This window comes from Ambystoma mexicanum, chromosome 4p (assembly GCF_040938575.1).
Source record: "Ambystoma mexicanum isolate Mex_15411 chromosome 4p, UKY_AmexF1_1, whole genome shotgun sequence".
In the NCBI taxonomy this organism is placed as follows: Eukaryota; Metazoa; Chordata; class Amphibia; order Caudata; family Ambystomatidae; genus Ambystoma; species Ambystoma mexicanum.
The window spans coordinates 889,323,335-889,344,998 of NC_090927.1; positions in this window are offsets into that span (position 1 = coordinate 889,323,335).

A 21,664-nucleotide genomic window follows, 5' to 3' on the forward strand; every position below is an offset into this window, starting at 1 on the left:
ACTGGCAATCTCCTGAAATAACCTATACTGATAGTGCAGGGCTGGATCCTGCACCACCCCTGTGCAGAGCGTGCGGGTGGGCTTGATCAAATGTCACCATCGCCAGTACACCCCACACTGGTAGGCTGACATTGTGTCCTAACTTCCTATTTTTGAATAAGTCATAAAATCGGCAATCTCGAAATCACCTATACTGATAGCACAGGGCTGGACACCGCCTTGTGCAAGGCGAAAGGGTGGGGTTGGTCCGATTTCACTATCGCCAGTACACCCCAGTCTGGTATGCCAACCTTGGGCCTACCTTTCAGCCCACCAACTGTTATGGGGCTGGAGTGAACCCCGAATATACAAACAAACGTTCACAAATAAATATATATATATATATATATATATATATATAGATTCAGCAGAACACGGTTAGAGCAGAAATGTTAAATTAAAACAAATCCAGTATTCTTTTAAGGGGAACATTGAATCTATGAGAAATTAGGTGGAAGCATTCATGTCACTGTGAATTATTGCTCGATGAGCAACGTTGGAGAAACAGTTTGTAATACAAGTGATAATAAGAAAGTGCACAATTTCTTACAGGCTATAAACGATACAAATGTTCAATTTGCTTCTTTTTTTTAAATGGAAAAGAAGTTCACATGGTGCACATTTGTATTGCACAGTAAATATGGCCTGGGTAGTAGAACAGGAGAAAAATAGAAGGGAATTGAAGAATGCTCATAGCAATAAGAAATCATAAATTGAGATCAATACAAATACTGAAGGGCTATTTGTGTGTGATACGCAGGGGCATTTGTTCTAATTTTAACAATATTTCATTAGGACAAAAAGGCATATAGGTCATGCAATTGAAAATGGCGATATATATTGACAGTAGGGCAATGTTTAAATTGTCAACAACGGTGAGGCTGTTGAGTCATCCGAATAGCTTGTTCTATTTTTCTTCACCCAGACACCCAGAGGACCCATGGCATTGGGCAGTAACCTCAAGAGACAGACTGTGGTAGATTTCCATTTTCTACCCATTTTGAATGACATCATTGTTCTCTATGGATGACAGTGGCTTACGATGCCCCATGCATCAGTGGTTATCGTTTTCTAGTGTTGGTCAAGAATTCCTGATCTCTGACTGTATTTCTTATTCGAAATATTATATTCAGATTTCTGGGAAAGAATTATAATTCTTTCTAATTCTTTTGGAATCTGAGCTAATCATATTGACTGATTTGTGGGTAAAACTGATTCAATGAGATGTTAAGATCGGGGTCAGTTTAAAATGGACAGTGATGAAACAAATACTTGAAAGGGATTAAAAAAAACATGATCGTGGCATCAGATATGTAAATGTACAACAACTTTGATGTGCGTGCTTACGATTGCAGTGCCTTTCTCACAAAAACAAAGCACAAGTCTAGGGTTTGATCAAGTATTAAAAAGAAAATTCTTGTGGTAACCAAGACATAAATGAGAAAACCAAAAAAAAGATTGTCTGGGATTTCTAGACTATGGCTTCACAATGCCCAGGATCACCATGAAGTGAGTACATTACAGACATATCCTGGCAAACACCTCCCTCCAGCTCTCTCTACTGTTGCCACCATCTCAGAAAATACAATTGAGACCCATGATACATTTGGTTCAATTGTTCACAATCCTCCTTCACCTTTTCCTTAAGATGCCTTCTTGACCATCATATCTGTCATCCAACCTCATTGCAATTACCTACCCGACTTTGCTCCTCCATACCACTGCTGCATGTTTTATCATACTCCTCCTTTGCTTCTCTGGCAGGCAATGCGCTTCATCAACAAGACCTATGGCAGGATGTGCTACACAAATGCAAGATAACATAACATACCTGATCCAGGTTTGCGTCACTCAACACTCTTTCTAACCCTACGAAGATCCCAACATACCATGCAATTCTAACTTCTTTTCCCACCACCCCACCCAAACTGTATGCCCCGCGGTTCGTACCCTTTATACAGGATTCTATTGCTTCCCACCTCGAGCTTTGTTGTTTTTTTTCATGTACACAAGTGCAAAAGATAAACAAAAATGATTTATCTTAGCATTCACAATACTTTAACAGACTAATAGAGATTAATCAATTATATAGAAGGAATCACTTATATTTTCATTATAATTTCTGTACATTTGGGCGCGTAATAACATTTTGCCTATTACCGATCATGTTAATCAGCAACAACATTAATTACAGGTGCTAGGGAAAATCAAACTTCACGTATAGCTAGACTGCGAAGAAGAGACACTTAAAGTGGAGATAACAGGTCTTTTTTCGCTGTCTTGTAATTGAATGGTAAAAAGATTAGAACAGCATCAATAGTCTGAAGCGGCCATTGTTAAACGGTGTAAGGTTAATGCTCTTTTTTGCAGGACCAGTGTACATAAATGGACGCGCAATGTGTATAGGTTGACAGTAAGGTTATCATAAAGAGAGCCTTTGTATGAGAAGAGGTGTTCTTTTAACTGTTCTGTTGTCTGAATGTTCAGAGAAGAATAATGTGTTAGTCTTCATTCAGAGAGTTGTATCTAGGGTGCTAACTGCCCACTCAGGGAAGGACACTGGAGATTTAGAAGGTGCTTTATGGCCAAATGTATAGAAAATGTTGCGCACTGCAAAAAAGCAATTTGCGCTGATAAAATGCACTTTGTGGCACACAAAACCCATGTTGCCAATTCATGTATCAGACTTTGCATGGGTCTGCACTCACTTTGCGCAGATCCTTCCCTACTTTGTGTGTTGCTAAGCACTTTGTGTGAAACACTGCAAAAGGTGTGGGAAGGGCCAGCACAAAGAAGGAAATAGGGGACGGAACATACATATTCCCCATTCCTTGCGCAAAATGCAGAAGAGTGAGGAATAGCGTTGGCATATTGAGGGACATGCTGTGTAAAATATAACACGTCCAGTCAAGCGCAAACATAACCCAATTCATGGATTACTAACCACAACTTCCCAGAGCGAAAAAAGGCACATGCATACTTTGTGATCTCACCGCCACATGATATATGATGAAACGTTCAAAGTGCAAAGGATATGCATATAAGCACGCAATGCACACCATTTAAAAGTTGCACTTTCAAGATGAATCCAGCTGTAGTGTTTGCAATCGTACATGTACATGGAAGAAGGAGGAGGATGGTGAGGGACAGGAGTTTCCATCCTCACAGAATACTTTTTGGGATGCCAGATGACAAGGTGTATGCAAGGCACAGATTTCCTCCCCATGTCATCCTAGACCTGGTCATGGAGTGGGAGGAAGACCTTGCATCACCCACCATCTGCTCCCATGCATTCACACCCTTGAAGAAACTCTACACTTTTTGGGCTACAGACTCATTCCAGCACATCTCTGCCATTGTTGGTGGCATATCACAGGCAACACAATCCTGGTGCCTACGACAGGTAATGTGCTGCATTACATCACGTGTGCATAGGCACATATACATGGCATGACCACGGCAGGCAAGGCAGAGAGAGTGCCAGGATTTTTATGCCATAGCGCACTTCGCACAGTTACTGGGAGCCATTGATCACATGCATGTTGTGCTACAGCTACCCCTTCTTGAGTGATCGAGCACATGTACCCCAACCAGAAGCATTGACATTCAATCAATGAACAGGTCATCTGTGATGCAAAGGGAGTCTTCATGCATGTGTATGCCAATTTACCCGGTAGGAAGCATGATAGCTTTATTTACCGCCGGTCACTGCTATAACAGGCCCTGCCATGAGGAACCTTTGGCAACACCTAGCTCATCAGTGAGTATCAAGTATCACACACATGGAAGGAGTCACATAACACACAGAATAACAAACCATGACAAGCAATGCTAACAACCATTTCCACATTTGCAGGGGACAGTGCCTACCCGTTTACACCATTCCTGCCCATGCCATTCAGGAATCCTAACACCCAAGCTGAGGTAAGGTATAACACAGCACACATAGCCACTAGGGGCATAGTTGAGCATACATTGGGGGTGCTCAAGTCATGCTTCTGCTCCCATGATCACTCTAGTGGGGTATTGCTATATCCCGCACCAGTAGTATGCAAGATCATTGTGGCATCTTGTGTCCTGCACAATGTTGCTCCACAGCGTGGCATATTAGTAGAGTTGTAGGAGGGACATCACCCTCGGCCACAGGCACTACCCTTCCCATTGACAGGCCAAAAGGCACAGGAACAGGATGCACTCAATCAGGTCGTACAAACCTACTTCTCCTGAATAGCAGCTCCTGTGGAGCACACACAGTGAAGACACATCACTGGTGCCATTCAATGATGAATCAGGGCTAATCCACCTTGACCTTAACAACACTCAGAGAATATGTGACTGGGAGAGGCAAACTGTGTGTGTCCATAGCCATTAAATCAACTGCACAAACCACTGGCAGAGTCATAGCAAGTGGAAATAACAGTATCACTGTCGTTCACACAAAAGTTCACAACACTATCACTGAAACTTGCAATCACTTTCACATGCTCACCACCAACAATTAGGCACTCAGACACCAAACAACACACAGGAGAACACAAGTAGAAAGGCACAGCATATAATATAAGCCGCACAAACACTTGTGAGGACTGCTCTGGCCATCCTAGGTGTGTCTCACCCCAATATACAGGTGGAGTGGCTACTCCATTCCCTGCCAACAATACAGCTCATAAGACACATCTACATATAAATAGTCATGCAGACTGAGAAAAATGAAACTTCAGTTCAAGAAAGATGCCCATCTCACCTCAGCTCTTTTCCCTTGAGAGTCTGGTCCACTTGTCCCCGTCATGTAGAAATGCACTTCCCTGTAGGTGGTCAAACCAGCCTACACGCCGGGTTGTGGCATCTAGGCATTGCACAGCCCTGTGTCCTTGCATAGTATCAACCATCTCCTGCAGCAGAATGCCTCAGAAGAAAGTAAAACACAAGGTCAGAACAGGTATCACATGCCTGCACCCAATGGTGCTGTACACTATACCCTGTGCCCCCCTAAGTGCCATGGTACAACTCCAAGCAATGACTTGCAAGCCTCCCATCTCCAAGTCTCCCTCCACAAACATGCAGCAGGAACTGCTCACCTCAGGCCATTTCACTGAAAACACCCCACACAATGACAGAATCCCTGCTCACACACCACAACTGTGTGCCCCCCTGAGTGCCATGCAACAACTGCAAGCAATGGCTCACCAGCCTCCCATCTTCATGTCTCCCTCTGCACCTCAGGCCAAGACAACATAAATACTCCCAACCCGGTGCAAGCATACCTGCTACCAATGTCACCATACCCTGTGCTCCCCTGAGTGCTATGAACCAACCTGCACAAAGTAGACACATGGCTCCCATCCACAGCATTTCACCCTAAATCATCTTCTTAGCCTGCATAGACATGCAATGCGGGGAAGTAAACCAACTGGACAGCCTTGAGGTATCCAGTATGGAACAAGGTAACTTGAAATCTATGCTCTACCGAGTCGCACCAACGGGTGGGGTAGCACCCCTAGCCATCCAGCGCCCTGCCCTTGATGACTTTGAGCTTTGTCCTCCAGAGTGGGGTGGGTCCCTGTGAGGAACTCTGCAGAGTAATGTTGCTGGCACACTCCATTAGAGGTAGGTGCAGAACGGCTGGTTTAACACCCCTGGATGGCCAGGGCACTGGCTGGGACACCTCTGAGCCATGCCATCTGGAGAGGCCTGCGCATGGCCTGTCAAACCTCCTTGCATGCACACCTAGCCATGCATTGCGGAAAAAATAAATACTTTTTTAATCCTTTATGGAACTGTGAAACTTGACAACCATGGTTTCCTCAGCAGTGCCCACTGCATGCTTGGGGTGTGCCCCTTGCCCTGCAAAGCACCAATGTGTTTACCAGATGCCTTCCCTGCCAAGGTACCCACAACCACCCCCATTCCATAAAACCACATGGGCGTTTACTCCTGGGGCCACGCAGATGGGGTTGTTCTGTGCCAGGAGGCCAAGGGCTGTGCCTGCTTATCGGGCTCTTTGGAAGAGCTATTTAGTGCCCTGGCCTGTGCCGCATGATGGCTGGGTGTTCCGCCTGCTCTCCTGAGAACCTGCCTGGAATGTGGCTCAACTGTTTGCCTGATACACATAAACAAGTGGGAGGTGTGCCAATGTGTTAATCACTTTCTTGTAGCTAATTTCAAAAGGTCAAAAGTACTCGCAACAAAATGTACAACATTTCAGGTGCAACCGGGTAGGGCCCCAGACCATATAGGACTCCAAATTAAACACAACCAAAAACTATCCAGTTGTTGTCAACTGGTGAAACCTGTTTGCACTCCTGTGGGAAAGAAATCGCAAACACATTCAATGCAACATCTTATACTTTCCAATGGTAAAATAAATATTTGTCTCTAAAACATTAGAAGAAACTAGTAATTTCCAAACTGATTGTTGATATATTATATATTGCTGGCTTTACTAGTTGTTGAAAAAGTGTACATAAAATGTAGCTTCAATCCAAAATTGTGAGTAACCAATTTCACACTCCAATTACCTTAAAGGCAATAGTACAAATGTCGTCCATCACAGATGTGTTGTCTACACATGAATTCGTACATGCACTTATTCACAAATTTGAATGTTTAAGCATGAAAATCAATCCCTTTCCTTCATGAAACAGTATTAACATGGAGTGTCCACTGTACTAGATGCCAATAATAGGCGATTCCAATATGCTGACACGTTTCAGGTAGTCCAGCCTGCATCAGGGTCAGGGGCCGGAAGGAGAGAGACTGGCCTCTGGCACAAATAAAAGTGGGATGGGTCATGCCACGCACCACCACCAGTGTGGTGACATGGGGGTTGGCACCCCACTGAATGGTTGTTTTGAACTGCAGCACATACTTTCTCAGTGGTGAAGGCTGATCAGTATGGCTGAGAGGGCCAGGACTGGAGCGAACATCCAACCCTGTCCACATTGAACTGGCCACCAGTGAGCTTCCAGGATGCTCAGACTCTGCTCTTCCTGTAGGGTGGAGACACCCACATAAGGGGGCCCACCTGAAGTGGGCTCACACTTGACAGAGTCTCAAGGTGGCTAGAATCCATTTCCTAAAACTGTGGTCATGAATGTGGGGAGACATGCCAGAATGGGAAGGCTGCATGGGTGCTCCCAGGCCGAGACACATTTCAGGACCACAAATCAACCAACATGATGAGTGTGCGTTCCATGCAAAGATGGACTGTGTCCCTCCTCTGGCAAAAACAGGAAGGTCACATCAAAGAGTGTGAGCACCAATTAATACTCCAAAGTTGGAAATCAGGAAGAGAGAAATCTTTTGCAGTGAAGTAAACACATTGCCACCAGAGTATGTTAATCACTCTGGGCACGGGGATTAGTCTGCTGTGAACTGTAGGCACAAGGCGGGGCAATGATGGCAGGCATGCAAGTCTGCCATACCCACTGTAAGTTTGCTTGGGAACTTGTGGGGTACCTTTAGATGCAGGGGAGGAAAAAGGACACCAAGGGGGAGGGCTGATGAATGAAAGTACATGTGGGGGAGCTGCTGGGATGGATGATAGAGGGCAAGAGAGACGGGGAGACAGGAGACATAGGGAAGAATGGAAGTTGGGGAGCAGAGAGAGAGAGTGGGATTGGGGAGCAAGGAGGAGTTCTGCTGGGGGAGAGATGAGGGGAAAGAGGGGGCTGTTGGAGTGGTTGAGGGCTGAGAGAAGGAGGGAAGAGAGGAAGACAGAAACAGAAGGAGAAGAAAAGAAGGATGCAGGGGTAAAGATGCCAGGAGGCATACTGATGCAGTGTAGTGTACAGTGTACTAGTACAGGCTGGGGGTGAAGTAGAACATTAGGGGCACGGGTGAAGGGCACACTGGAGAAGAAAGGCCATCTGCTAAAGGTAACTCCTCAGCTTCTCATCCCCTAATCCATATTGGGAACACACCACAGCAGCCACCCCAGAAAGAGACCCAGACCCTCAATGCCCACACATGTAAGTGTGTGGCACACCCACTCCAGACACCACCCCACTACCTACCACCACTGTTGGCCACAACAGTTCATGGACAGGTCATAACTCCCCCGCCATCCCTTCCCCGTCAATCAGAGGTGAAACACAGGATGAGCTGTTCCCAGGAAGGGAGCAGGAATCATAGGGTGTAGTGAAAACACTTGCAGGGACAACAGATGAACAGAAGCTGTAGGGAGTGGATGATGTTCCACATGCATGGACCCACAGCATACAGTCACATACAATGCAGTCACTTCCATTGCAAGATGTAAACAACAATTTTCAAAGGAAAAGATGCAATACATTGAAGATGGCAATACATATAGAACACCAATAGTAAACAACACATGACGTGCTTGTAAGGCTGTCAGGGGTCCACATGTGGCAAGCAGCACAAATCTAGATGGTCTATGTGTGATAAATTGCTCCTGTGAAGATATACGGATAGGCTGTCTTGTCAGGGGTGTTGCTAGGTCTGGAAAAGACCCGGGGCTACGCTAATGTCGTGACTGTCGGGACTCGGGACTAGCTAGCCTTTTGGCTGTAGCCCCTGAGCTTCTATCCGGGGCTACAACCAAAAGACCAGGGGCTATAGCCCCCTCAGCCCCCCCCCTAGCAACACCTCTGTTTCTTGCCATCTGTGGGCAAGTGAGCTGATGAATACCTCTTGGCCATGCATCCTACTGGCCAAAGCTTACAGGACTCCTCGAAACCAACACAGCCATTACATGCAGTACAACACTGCCATGGGTGGGCAGGTTGCGCCCAGCAGGGCAATCTGGCCTTGGACATTGCATGAGGAATGGCATTTTTCCTTTTTACCGAAAGAAAGAGCCAGGTTTTGAGTGCCTATTGGAAGGAAAGGTGGTCCTCTACTTGGTGGATACTGAGTGAGATGGATTTTCAGAGTGTGGGAGCCTTGACATAGAAAGAGTTACATACAATTTGAGTGGAATTGATGGAAGGGAGTACAAGGAGCAGTGCAGAGCCTGATGTGAGATTTCTGTTGTGTTTGTAGACTATGGGTCAGTGTTGGAGGAAGTCAAGGCACATCTTGTGGATGGCACAGTTGCTTCATGCAAATGGCCATGAAGGTGGTGTTTCGGACAATGGGAAGCCAGTGAAGCACCACGAGTGCAAGAGTCATGTGTTCCTCGGGGGTGAGTGCAAGGATGAGGCAGGCTGCGTTGTACCTGATCTGTTATAGCTTTATGAGCTTATAGGCAGGGGCACCCACATAAATATAATAAGAGCAGCCAAGGCAGAGAGGATGATAGCCAACATTACCTTGACTCTGTGAGGGTAGGATAGGCAAGTGAAGGATCATCTAAGGATGTAGAGGTGTAGATGACAGAATCTACAAGCAGCATGTGAGGATGTTGCACTCCACCTAACCATGGCAGTTGACTCCACTGCACATGGATGCATGTCCAGTCCCCCACTCAGGCAGGACTTGAGAGGGCAATGGCGCATAACTCAAGGTAACAAAACATGTTTTAACAGTGTCCATCTTGGATGGGATGAAATTAAAATATGTTCAGTCTGGCAGGGGCCCTAAGTAAACAAAAAGAGTCAACATAAATAAAAAAAATGAAATCATAACCACTCCATGGGATTATGGACATTAGGGCACAGGGGAGTTGTAGTGGGTGGTCTGGGACAGACATCCTGTGGTGGATCCTCAGGTGGGGGTGGGGGTGGTGATGGTGGTGCATCCTGACCATCCAGTGACAAAGCCTGGTTTTCATTGGCTAGGGCCACTCGTGTCACAGATGCATGCATGAGTAACCAAAATTGCAGTGAGGTCATGATGAACTTCCTCCCAAGTGGCCACAGAGTCACATATGCAGTTGCTTGTGATGCATCAGAGTGTTGGGAGAGTGTCTGCCGCAAGATGTCCATCTCCAGGTGGAGGTGGGTCCTTGTAGCCAAAAGCTCATCATGCATTGAACCCCTCAAGCTCTCCATCTCATGGAGATTAGAGGTTCGAGATGCCATCATCTCCAGCTGCAGGCCTTTTCTCTGTGCAACCGCATCTTTTTGCAAGGAATCCTGCATAGACGCCAGATCGGCCTACTGGATTGCGATGTTGTCCTCCACGTCCAGTTTTTGGGTGAGCCTTGAGGATTACATCTCAGCATGCAGTGTCTCCGTCATGCTGTCCTTCAACCACTGCTGATTGTCCTGAGAGGCCAGATGCTGTGCATCCCATGCATCTGGTGAGATATTCTCAGTCAGGTGATGGATGTCCCTGGCCTTCTCCTGCATGATCTCGCCATGTCAGATAGTCGCATGCACTATCTGCTGCTCCCACTCGACTGTCCGTCATGTACATATCCACCATGTTTCCTGGGCTGACAGCAGTGAGATGTCGGGGTCCAGGCCCTTGGCAGAGGGACCCCTGTCCTTGGCTGATGTTCTGCAGCCCTGCATTGAACAATAGCCCCTGCTGCTGATCCCAACAAAGGTGAATGTGATCTTTCAGCTGTAACCATCGTAGATGCAGGACTTTCCACTGACAGGACCTGTGACTCCTAGCTCACTTCCTCTGACTCAAAAGCAACATCTGGACTGCCCATTGGGGAACCCTACATGTCCCCCAGTGAGTCCTCCACATCTGATTCAGCAGTTGCATGTGAAGATTCTGAAGCATCAGGAGAAGAGTCTGCAACCCTACTGAGGTGTGACTGCAGAACCTGGGGATTATCATGGGACATGACACCCCTCGACTCTACTGGTGGTTTGTTTTGTGTCTCCCTCATCTTCTTCCTCCACCTCTTCTACTGCTGCATCGTCGCCTGCACAAAGACAGACAACAACATTCTGAGTTATGAGTACCTGGCAGTACATGCAAATGTGCATTACAATGCATACAGACACAAAATGGCCACACGTCCATCACACAGTGACCGTTACGGTATAGATGAATGGCATTTGGTGACTTGTGCAAACATGGCTGAGCACATCAGGATGTGGAATATGCATGCTTTGTGGTATCTAGAGTGCATACTTACACATGTACATGATTGAGAGTGATTCGCATCAGTGGAAGTGTGGAGGTCTGTGCATCATCAATAAGCCCCTACTCTACTTCAACATTTTCTGTGTGTCAACATTTGGATGTGTGCCCTGTACATCTGCTGACGCAAAATGTCATGCAGGAATATGTGTTGCCATGATCTCCCCAAACACCATTGCAACATTGCCCCCCACAAGATACATGGTTGGTTAAAATCACATGCATCACAACGGCGTGTGCAGAGAGTTCAACATTAAAATGACCAAGTCACGTTTCCAGGGACACTGCTCCATTGACACTACAAATGTGGAATGTACTACACTGAACTAGCCATTGACCATACATATCTCGTCCCCTCATGTATCCGTTGCTCATCCATGTCCACCGGCAGCCAGGGCTAGGAAATGGATGACTGTGACATCATGCACATATTGCTGTGATTGTATGTGACTCCTGATTGGCATTCACAATAGACGAGATGCATGCATGACACTGTGAATGTGGACAATGAGATGTGTGTTGCATGCCATTGCCACACATAAAAGTACTAACACAGCAGTAAAAGCCAGTAGACAGTGATGTGTCCTGTGACACCAACATTTACCATGCACAGACACCACACAACCACCTCCCTGAATGCAGGTCAGGTGATGGAAGGGTACACGGTAGCCGTCATGCAGTGCCCATGTACGGCAGCTAACTGTACTCAACAAATCTTTGAGCATGTCATGCAAAGTTATCAGCACACTTGATACGCACAAATGACACTCACCATATGTGTTGACATATGCATCTATGCCTCCTATGCAAAGCACATGCTCACTGCTGATCAATCCACTTGCAAACACTTCAAAAGGAGCCAGCCCCTCCTCTGGTGGCCCCCTTCCAGTGGACTGGGCAGCGGCCAGGTTGCCACAGAGCTTCTCCTTCGTCCTTCAAATGAGGTCCTCCGGTAACTTGCAGACCTGTTTAGCAGTGCTCCTCTCCACACCACAAGCATTGATGAGGTCCATGCCCTCTTGCAACATCCTCATTCTCTGAGCGAGAGTGCAGGTGCTGCAAGCCAAGGGATAGAGGTCCACATAGTGTTCTTGTGCATAGTCCATGAGAATTTTACGCTCCTCATTGGTGAAGAGCTTCTTCCTTGGTGGCCCCTTCTCCTTCAGCAGTGCCTGATCATGGGGTGGTTCCTTTTCCTGCTCTGAAGGGTGTCCACTCTTGCCCCTAGTGGCCTTTGGTTGTGCTGGGTCACCTCTAGGCCTATGACCATGTCCTCGTGCTGGTGCTGGGTCATGTGTGACAAAATCCTCCTCCTGGGGCAGGGTCATGTGTGTCCTCACCACCCCCCACCCCTGATCTCTCCCTTTTGTAGCCTTCCCAAGCATTGTACCATCAAACAGAGAAGCCTACTGCAAACAAATATACAGGCTATGTGATGGACAAGTAGAGTGGTCTCGGAAGGCTCCAAGATACACCACAAAATATATGTTTTGCACCGTGTGTAGAAGACCCCTCAGCAAAAACAATGTGTACGCAATGGCGTTGAGGTACCTCAAACACAAAAAATGCAGTACGTGATACATTGAGGTCCCCTTAGCAAATAAAATGCATGTGCAATGCCATAGATACAGCCCAAACCCAACAAATGAATTACGTGATGCGTAGAGGGCCCCTCAACAAACAAAACATGTCAACTTTTGCTTGCATGCACCCCAAATCCCAAAAATGTGGCACGCGATGCAAAGGGGGCTCATCATCTAAAGAAATGTGCTTCCATAGAGGCACCTCGACCCAAAGAAATGTAGTACGTATAACAGGAAGGCAGCGGCTTGCGAAGCTCCTGTTAGGGAGAATTCTAAAGAATGTGCTAATTTCCCTTACCTTTTGAGACCCCTAGCAACTTTGCTGGATTTCTATGATTTTAATTTTTACCTGGAAAGAGTGTGAGCCTTTTTGTCCCAATTGTTCATGTATTTTGATGTGTGTTTTACTTTTCTGTTCTTTGGATATGGTGTTTTTAGACAAACTCCATAGGCATCATCTTTTTCTTGTATGTCACACAACACCGTCAGTGCAGTGGCACAGGGATGTCTTTCAGACTTCCCAAGGTTTAAATACCTTCTCTGGGACTGCCTACTGTTTACCAGAGCATGTAAAGTTAAATTGACTTTAAAAAAGGGGTAAAAAGACAAGGTTAAAAGAATTAAAGCACAAATACTTTCAGAGGTAGGGCAAATAGTTTCAGTTCACTACAACCAGCAATTCAATTCAATAAGCCTGTACCAAAGTCAATGGTTCAGAGTCTGGGATAGGATAGCACAGTTCGGGTAGTAAACGGTTAAGTATTTGCCACTGTTTTTAGAAGTAGTTGGTTAGATGAAAAGTTATATGTCGTTTTAGGGAAGGACAAGCCTTCAAAGATGGGAAAGTTTCACAAATTTCCACCACGGCAGAAAGAATTTTTTGACCGTACTTGCACAGTACCTTTTAAATGAAGAAGTGCTGTAGCTGAGGCAGTTGTTCCTGGCAGTTTCTGCAGATCTTGCTGTTCCTGAGCTTCAGTCGTGGGGGAAAAGGAGGAGGACTTTTTTAATGATATCACTATAATCACCTCTGCGACCCCTTTGTTGCAAAATTGCACTGCCGCATTAGTGTGTCAAAGAGAACAGAGACTGGCTGCAGTCAGCATTGACCAGCAGCTCCTCCAGGCCAGCATAGCACTGCAGAGGTTGGAGGACCAACAAGGAGTAAAAACCTTAAAGAACTAATAACAAGAAATTATGTATCCCTAAAGACAAATGCTCAACAAACTCTAACTGAGAGTTGGTGCCTACCCTAAACCAGAGGACACAGCCCTTGCGGCCATTGTAATTGCTGCGCACAAACCATCCGTTCCAAAGATATTGACTTAGGGCTCGATAAGAGATGGGTACAAAGAGTGTTGACAAACTGTAACTCTAAGATGGTAGTTTATGCAATCTGGTGGCCGTGCAATAGACTCTACATCGGCAAGACTGAAAGAAAAGTTAAAGTCAGGATAGGCGAACATAAAAGCTGCATTAGGAACAACACCATTAATGCACCCCTGGGAGCCATTTTGTGAGCCAGGGACACAAACCAGAAGAATTAAGATGGTCAGTGGTTCTGAAAATTGGACAAACACAAGACCCTAACAAAGATAAACATACTCTGACTGTACAAGAACAAAAAATAATCTTCCTGACCAAAAGTTATCCACAAGGGCTCAATGAAAATATCGATTGGAGTGTATTCATAAAATACATTTTCTTTTCCTCTACCTGTTGATTTATTTCTTTTCAACTCAATTTGGAACAATATGCACCCGCATAAGGTAGTCTGGATTACCTTTTGAGAGCAGTTACTTCTTTACCTATACCGGATCCCATGTCACCTACCCAGCAATTTAAGCTCAACCCTACAACTAATTAATGTACATAGCTGCAATTTCTCTCCTTTATTACCATGAATTATATGTATGATCTCCCTCTTTTTTACCTTTGGGTAACTCGTTAAAAGGAAGACCTGATACCTGTTAATTCCATAGAGCTCGATCTACAGGCATCACGATGACGTGAAACACTATTGGGGTAATTCATAGAATTTCGCGCACAAGTGGTGCACGCGGCTGGCGCAGAGTGCGAATGTCTGCGCCAGCCGCGTGTGCTAAAATCGATTTCTGCGCACAGCGTATTCATGGATTTTAGCCTCCAAAACCAGCTGTGGTGCAGAGTGGTGCAGCGACCCTGCAGCAGCGCCAGTTACGCCCCCAAGAACGCCCTCGCGCAAGGAAAAGCCATTAAAATCCCCAATCCAGCGCAAAGGGCTGCGCTAACCCTGGACCAGTTTACAGGGCTGCCAAACAGCAAACGCCAAGCGGGGAACGTGTATTACTGGGGTTTGCGTGAAGTATCACACGCGAAAGGGCCTGTGCAAGTGGGGTACATGTATAACTGGGGTTCGCGTGAAGTTTTACACGCGAAAGGGCAACGCCTGTGCGCGATACATCACAGACGCACTTACACGCTAAGGGCCTTTGGTCCAATGAAATCGCGTACGTGTGCTGACCCGCTTACGCGCTAAGGGCCTTTCCTCGAATTACACGCTGACGTGCAATTTTTTCATGTGCCAAATCACTCCCTATCAAGCTGGCCACGCATACACACACGGAAGACTACGCTCCTGCCCTGAAGGTCATTTTTCCTGCCCCCCAGAGCCCTGACCACGCTCCCACCTGCCATCTGCTGCTGCCTGACTGTCTGCTGCCCACGTGCCCTGCTATTTGGTGCCTGCACATCAGCCATCTGCAGGGGTCCAGTTGCTGTGTCCACCCCTGCTGGAACAGAAGACTCCCGACTGGGATACCATCGTTCCACAGCCCAGCCCCAGGACCCAGTTGCCCACCCACTCCTGCCTCTGGGGTTGCCATGTCGGGCACATCTCCATCTGGCACCACTGGCAACCCCCAGCCAGAGAGGCAGAGGGCCACCAGCTTCGCTGCCACCGAAGTTGGTGTCCTGGTGGAGCATGTCCTGGGGCATTATGATGCCCTCTTCGGAACATCATGCGCCAACAAGGAAGGACGGGAGAGGATCTGGGACGACGTAGTGGTTGCCATCAACGCGGAGGGGGTGGCAATCCGCGACATCAAGCACGTCAAGAAACGCTGGGAGGACTTCAGGTCCAGGACCCTCCACAAGGTCCGGTGTCTCGCAGAGGGGGGCCGGGCACGCATGAGTAACATCCAGATGATGGTGCTGGAACGCGTAGGCCCAACACTCCACGCCCAGATCTTTCGGAGGCAGACCCGCCTGGAGTTGAGCGGTAAGTGGTCAAGCATTGCTGTGTGAGACAGGGCATGTTGCAGTGTGCTGGTAGTCTGATGCTTGCCTGTATGTGTGACATAGGCCATGTATGGATGTGTGTGTGCAGGGACATCATGGTCATGCATGTGAGACCAGTTATGTGTGAACCACATGGTTGGTGCATGTGTTTTAATGCAACATGGTGAGCTCTATGCGGAATGCACACATGAAAGCATGGCTGTCTCTGTTCCTGGACATGGAGGGGGGGTGAGGAATGGGTGCTGATGTCATGTACATGTATGGTGCACATGTGTGTGTGTGTGTGTGTGCCTGAGAAGTGTGTGTGTGACTTTGAAACGCCATGGATGCATGTGACTTTGAAGGCAACATCTTGGTTTACAGGGGCCCTTCTACATGGATGTTGATGTTGATTGCAGACACCAGGACTGTTTTGGCATCTGTGTTGTGTGCATTCATCCATGTGTTGTGGAATGACAGGATGGAAGTGACATTTGACAGTGCCAATTATGTGTTATTGCTTCCTGTCTAGGGTATTTTGTACTGTACCCTGATGCTTGTGTTCTATGTCTCCCTCTACGCAGCGTCAAGTGAAGAAGAGGGCGGAGATGTCGCTGTGGAGCCAAGCGGCGGGGATGCCTCCACTGGGTGGCGACGCAAGGCCCAGCCACCCTCCCAGGAATTACCATCATCCGGGAGCAAGGGTGCTGGTGCTGCATCTGCCACAACGGCTGTCGCGGAAGGGCCGGGTGAGCCCCCACAGGGGCTTCCAATGGCAGAAGACGGTGTGGAGACATCCAGGTTGGTGGTCTCCACAGAGGAGGAGGAGCCCGCTACTGAGCCACACATGGGGCCTGGTGGGGGTAGTAGCACTGGTGCAAGTGGGGCAGTCCAGGGCCAGGGTCAGGAGGCAGCACAGGTCACCGCGGAGGGGCCTGTGCATGTCGTTGTCCCTGACCCTGTGACTGCACCACCATGCACCAGCAGGGAGGCCCGTCCCAGGCCCATCCGCAGGTAGGGGAGAGTGCCATGTCATCTGCCTCTCCACTACCTGTGAACGAGGGGTCCCACAAACGGGCTCCATCCTGGTTGGTGGGTTCCTACATGTGTCGTGCACTCTGGCGGACCTCTCCTCCTTTGTGGAGACTATGCACCAGTCGTTCTCCACACCGTCTTCCGGCCCAGATTCCACCAGAGCCCCCTGTGGACCTGGCCCGACCAACTCTCGCCAGCTTGGTGGAGCTCACATCCTTGCCACAGTCGGGAGTCGGCGGCCCAGCAGGGGTGGACACCACAACTGGAGACCAGCTGATGGAGGATGTGCAGGCACCATCAGACACGGCACATGGACAGCAGCAGCAGGAGCAGGCTCTAGGAGGGAGCAATGATGGCTCGGGGAATTAACATTGGAGGGGCAGGCATTGGACGGAGGGCAGGAGGACCCAGGAATGGGAGTGTCTTCCGTGTGGCACTGGTTGGGCCAGCAGATAGGTACGGAGCGGCGGCCGGCGGAAGAGGCGTGGCTCACCATGGTCAGGGGGGAGTTCTCCATGCGTCGGGCTTTGAGGCGGGCAGAGTGCCTTGAGGCAACTCGCAGGGAGTTGGAACAGGCCATGAGTGCCTCCCTGCGAGACCTCGGGCCAGGACAGAGGCCCGCCTCTGGCAAATAGACATGGAGTTCGATGATGCCCTGGCCCGGGACACCACAGAGTGAGCCGCTGGACTTGCCCGCCGCCATTGTAGATAGTTAGATAGTGTTAGGTTTCCTTTTGTTTTTTCTATATTTTGGTTGTGCTTGGACAATGCACCACGTTTTTGTATATAGTTTTTTATTAGGTAGTATTTTTGATAGGTTTCCTTTCATCAGTTGGGCTCATGGACCCTGGATTGTTCATCTGTACATAGTTCACCATTGGATTGTTCTCTTTTTTTTATTTTCACCATGGAGCAATGGTTTTCACTTTCTTTTTTCCCTTGGATTTGCTTTGTTGGACTGTGACTTTGGACACCATTTCTTTTGGATTTCTTTGGATTATGATTTCTTGTTTTTTATTCTTTTACGGACATGCAGCTTTTCTTTTATTATTCCCATTGTTGTTTGTTGGATTTAGATTACATTCATGTTGTGTTTAATACATTTTTTTCTTCATACTTTGATGTGTGGTATTATCTCATCGGTTTCATGCATGTCATGATATGGGTTTTCACATTCACTTGCACCCATTGTGTGTGTGTGACAGACATGTGTTCATTTACATACTTGCCATTGGGGTTGTATCATGTAAATGCCTTTTCTATGTGGGTGGATGCAATACTTGGTTGGGTTTTTGGGCTGGGGAGGCTGGCCATAAGGGCCACGATTGAGGATCGTCATGATCTGGTGGCAGGGGGACATGAGTGGGACATGAGTGGGGGCCTGCTGGCAGGTGCCCTGCACTGCTGGGGGTGGGGGTGCAAGGGGCATGAGTGGGGGCCTGCTGGCAGGTGCCCTGCACTGCTGTGGGGTGGGGGTGCAAGGGGACATGATTGGGACATGAGTGGGGGCCTGCTGGCAGGTACCCTGCACTGCTGGGGGGTTGGGGTTCAGGGGGACATGAGTGGGGGCCTGCTGGCAGGTGCCCTGTACTGCTGGGGGGTGGGGTGCAAGGGGACATGAGTGGGACATGAGTGGGGGCCTGCTGGCAGGTGCGCTGCACTGCTGGGGGGTGGGGGTGCAGGGGGACATGAGTGGGGGCCTGCTGGCAGGTGCCCTGCACTGCTGGGGGTTGGGGGTGCAAGAGGACATGAGTGGGACATCAATGGGGGACTGCTGGCAGGTGCCCTGCACTGCTGGGGGGTGGGGGTGCAAGGGGACATGAGTAGGACATGAGTGCGGGCCTGCTGGCAGGTGCCCTGAACTGCTGGGGGATGGGGGTGCAGGGGGTCATGCGTTGGTGATCAGTAGTGCAAGCTGACATGTGGCTTGGCTGGAGGGCATGCCCATTGTGGATGGGCTGCCTGCGGGACATGACCAGGGCTGCAGGGTAGTCCCCTGTGGTGTGGGCTACCTGCAGGGGCCGTGGAGGGTGTAGAGAGGGAACACCTGGGAGGACCCACACTGCCAATTCATGTGTAGGACTCCCCTGCACCCCTGAAATACACGTACCCTGCTGATATCGCGTGTGAAAATTCCCGCGAACCCCAGCAATACACGTACCCCACTCGCACAGGCTCTTTCGCATGTGAAACTTCCTGCGCACCCCCGAAATACACGTACCCTGCTGAAATCGTGTGTGAGACTTCCCGCAAACCCCAGTAATACACGTACCCTGCTCGCACAGGGCCCTTTCCCGTGTGAAACTTCACGCGAACCCCAGGAATATTGGCCCTGTGCGAGTGGGGTACATGTATTCCTGGGGTTCGCGTGAAGTTTTACACGCGAAAGGGACCTGTGCGAGCGGGGTACGTGTATACGTGTATAACTGGGGTTCGCGGGAAGTCTCACACACGATTTCAGCACGGTACGTGTATTACGGGGTTTGTGGGAAGTTTCACATGCGAAAGGGCCCTCTGCGAGCGGGGTACGTGTATAACTGGGGTTAGCAGGAAGTCTCATACACGATTGGAGCCGGGTACGTGTATTCCTGGGGTGCGCGGGAAGTTTCACATGCGAAAGGGCCTGTGCGAGTGGGGTACGTGTATTCCTGGGGTTTTTTGGGAAGTCTCACACGCGATTTCAGCAGGGTACGTGTATTTCGGGGGTGCTGGGGAGTCCTACACATGAATTGGCAGTGTGGGTCCTCCCAGGTGTTCCCTCTACACCCTCCACAGCCCCTGCAGGCAGACCACACCACAGGGGACTACCCTGCATCCCTGGTCATGTCCCGCAGGCAGCCCATCAACCATGGGTATGCCCCCCAGCCAAGCCACATGTCACCTTGCACTACTGATCACCAACCCATGTTCCCTTGCACCCCCACCCCCAGCACTGAGGGGCACCTGCCAGCATGCCCCCACTCATGTCCCCCTGCACCTCCACCCCCCAGCACTGAGGGGCACCTGCCAGCAGGCCCCCACTCATGTCCCCCTACACCCCCACCCCCCAGCACTGTGGGGCACCTGCCAGCAGGCCCCCACTCAGGTCCCACTCATGTCACCCTGCACCACCACCCCCTAGCACTGTGTGGCACCTGCCAGCATGCCCCCACTCATGTCCCACTCATGTCCCCCTGCACAACCACCCCCCAGCACTGAGGGGCTCCTGCCAGCAGGCCCCCACTCATGTCCCACTCATGTCACCCTGCACCCCCACCCCCCAGCAGTGAAATGCCGATCTCATGACACAAACCAAAAGTCAACTATGTACATCAACACATCTCCGTCACACACATACACTGGTTGGCATTGCTTGTTTAAACCCACATTTTCACATGCATCAACCCAATGAGCGAATCCCACACATGGAACTAAAAAATGAAAATGTATTATGTACATGAAATCAAAAATGAAATGAAAGCATACCAAAATATGAAACATGAAATGAAAAGCATGTGAAAAAGATCATTGAATGAAAATGATAACCAATCAAAAAAAATTTGATAGAAAAACAGTCCAAAGTCACCCTCCAACAACGCAAATCCAAGGGAAATGTAAAAAAAAATCTCCAATGCTTCATGTTCATAATAAAAAAAAAAGAGAAATCAATCCATATGAATACATGATGAAACTATATACAATCCATTATCCAAGGATGTAAAGGGTCCATGATCCCACCCAAACAAATGAAACCTACCTAACAAACTACCTAAAAATATAACTATATACAAATTTGTGTGGCATTGTCCATTGACCACAAATAAAAGGAAAACAAAAAGGTAACCTAACTCTAAAAACTATTTACAAGGGCAGCGGGCTAGTCCGACGGCTCACTTTTGGATGTCCCGGGCCAGGGCATCATCAAACTCCTTCTCAATGTCCTGGAGGCGGTCCTCTTCCATGTCCCCGAGGGTTCACAGGGACGACATGTTCTCCTCCAACTCCCTGTGAATTGCTTTGAGGCACTCGGCCCCCCTCGGGGCCCTCCGAAAGGAGTTATCCACCCTGACCATCCTGAGCCGTGCCTCTTCTGCCCGCTGCCGCTCCGCATCTATGGCGTGGCCTAACCGCTGCCACACGGAAGACACTTCCAGTCCTGGGTCCTCCTGCCCTCTGGCCGATGCCTGCCCCTGCGATGTCGAAGGCCCCGAGCCATGATTGCTCCCACCTTGTTGCTGCTGCTGCTGTGCCTGTGCCCTGGCTCTTGCTGCCTGCACATCCTCCTGCGGCTGGGGTGCAGTTGTTGAGGTGGCCACCCCTGCTGGAGGTCCGACTCCCGACTGTGTCAGGGATGTGTCCTCCACCAGCCTGGCCGCAGGGTCAGAGGCAGCTCCACAGGGTACCCAGTTGATACATGGGTGGGAAGATGGCATGGAGGACGACTGGGGCATAAGGGGTTCAGTTGAGGAGGGGGTCGGAACAAGGTCCAGAAAACGGAGTAATCCGGCCCTGGTGAGCTGTCCCAGTAGGTCAACGTGGTCAATGAGCCATTCGAGAAGACGTGCAGTCTCCTCATGAAAAGACTGCAGGTCACCTCGCATGGCCCGTTGACGCAACGCCACCCCACCCAGGCTAAGCTCAACCCGGACCCGGATAGCCACGTCCGCAGGGAGAGGAAGGCCAGTTGTTGTAAGTGGATTCCCTCCCTGAAAACGGGTCTGGACGTAGGCATCCCTGTTGGTGCGGGATGATGCAGTCACAGG